The following is a 2,390-nucleotide window of genomic DNA, read 5'->3' as shown; positions in this document are numbered from 1 at the left end:
TTATAGAGGGAAAAAACCTAACATTGCTTACTTTCATCCTTTTGGTTGTAAATGCTATGTATTAAACAATGGAAAAGATAATCTTGGTAAATTTGATGCTACAAGTGATGAAGGAATCTTTCTAGGATATTCTTTGACCTTTAAAGCCTATGGAGTGTTTAACAAGAGGACATTAGTTGTTGAAGAATCTACTCATGTATTATTTGATGATTTTAGAAGAATCTACTCATGTATTATTTGATGATTTTAGCCCTTTTCCTAGAAAAGAAAATTATGATGATGATCTAGGTATCTTTCAAGAACAAGTTGAGGAGCTTGATCTCAATATTGAAGGATTCAAAGAAATTGATGAGGCACCACAAAAGGAAGAGAAATAGTTGAACAAATTATTGAAGAATGTGAGCCTAGCAATCTGATGGTAAGAAAAGAAATTGATGAAAGCAAAATTAGTAGTGATCCAAATCAAGGGGTAAGAGTTAGAGCTAAAGTTCAAAATGTTTGTGAATATGTTGTTTTTATCTCACAAATTGAACCCAAGAATATTGATAAAGCTTTAGGTGATGACTATTGGATACTAGCTATGCAAGAAGAATTAAATCAATTTGAAAGATGTTAAGACTTAGTTCCTAGGCCAAATGAATACCCAATTGTAGGTACAAAATGGGTCTTTAGAAACAAAATGGATGAAAATGGAATCATAACTAGAAACAAAGCGAGGTTAGTTGCCTAAGGATATAGTCAAGTGGAAGGAATAGATTATGATGAAACCTATACTTTAGTAGCTAGACTAGAGGCAATTAGAATGCTATTAGACTCTACATGCTATCTGATTTTTAAGCTTTATCAAATGGATGTTAAGAGTGCTTTTTAAATGGATTAATTAATGAGGAAGCGTATGTTGAACGACCTCCTAGCTTTGGACGCCCAACTTTTCAAAATTATGTCTTTAGATTAAGAAAAGCCTCTTATGGTTTAAAACAAGCTCCTAGAGAATGGTATGAAACATTATCAAAATTTTTAATAAAAAATGAATTTAATAGAGGAAAAGTTGATAAAACTCTTTTTATCAAAAGCAAAGGCAAAGACATTTTAATTGTGTAAGTTTATGTTAATGATATTATTTTTTGTGCTACTGATGAGATTTTTTGTCAAGAGTTTCCCAAGACTATCCAAGGAGAATTTGAAATGAGCATGATGGGTGAAATAAATTATTTTCTTGGACTACAAATTAAATGAAAAAAAGATGGCACATTCATAAGTCAAGCAAGGAATACGAAACATGCGCTCAAGAAGTTTGGCATAGATAGCACAAGAACATATCACACACCAATAAGTACTTCAACAATGCTTAACAAGGATGACAAAGGTATGTCCATTGACCAAAAGCTATATAGATCCACAATTGGCTCCTTGCTCTATCTCATCGTTAGTAGACCGAACATAAGCTTTAGTGTATGCCTATGTGCTAAGTTTCAATCATCTCCTAGAAAACCACATTTAAGTGTTATTAAAAGAATTTTTAGATATTTGAAAGACACATCTAACCTAGGAAGATGGTATCCAAGGAGTTCCACTTTTGACCTTGACTCATAATCAGATGCCTATTTTAGTGGTTGTAAGATAGATACAAAGAGCACATCCGGTACATGTCAATTTTTAGGTAGTATGTTGATCTCATGGTTTTTAAAGAAATAAAATAGTGTAGCTCAATCCACTACTGAAGCTGAATATGTGGTTGTCGAAAGTTGTTGTGCTCAAGTGCTATGGATGAAATAATAATTATAAGATTATGGACTTGCTATGGAAAGAATTCCCATAAAATGTGATAATAGTAGTGCCATAAACCTCACAAAAAACTTCATCCATCACTCTAGGACTAAACATATAGAAATAAGGTATCACTTTATTAGAGATCATGTTCAAAGAGTAGATATTGTCCTTGAATTTGTAGGTATAAAAGACCAATTGGCTGATATTTTCACAAAAGCACTTGATAAGGAGCAATTATGCAAAATTAGAAGTGAATTAGGTTTAATAAATCCAATATAAAAAAAACTGGCTAGTAGCTACCTCTGTTTATTGTTTTGCCTAATGTTGGTTGGGACAAGTATGTATAAATGCATTTCTTGCCTCCATATTGGTTTCAGCATGCATAGTATTTTATGTTTCTCTTGCTTCAAGTTAACGATGACGTTTGAAATGACCTTATGCATGATACTTGCATACTCTTTATGCATCAACATACTCGCATGCTCATTCCTATGAATGATTTTCACTCAGCTACAAATATACATGCATCTTTATATATTCATATGTGTTCATGCCATGGCCATCTAATTTCTCAGGTTTGTGGGAGAGTTGTTGAGTGAACCAAAATTTTCTTTCCAAAA

This window comes from Theobroma umbraticum, unplaced genomic scaffold (assembly GCF_002168275.2).
Source record: "Theobroma umbraticum cultivar Fairchild unplaced genomic scaffold, ASM216827v3 scaffold_25.0, whole genome shotgun sequence".
Lineage (NCBI taxonomy): Eukaryota > Viridiplantae > Streptophyta > Magnoliopsida > Malvales > Malvaceae > Theobroma > Theobroma umbraticum.
Note: the sequence above shows the minus strand (reverse complement) of the source record.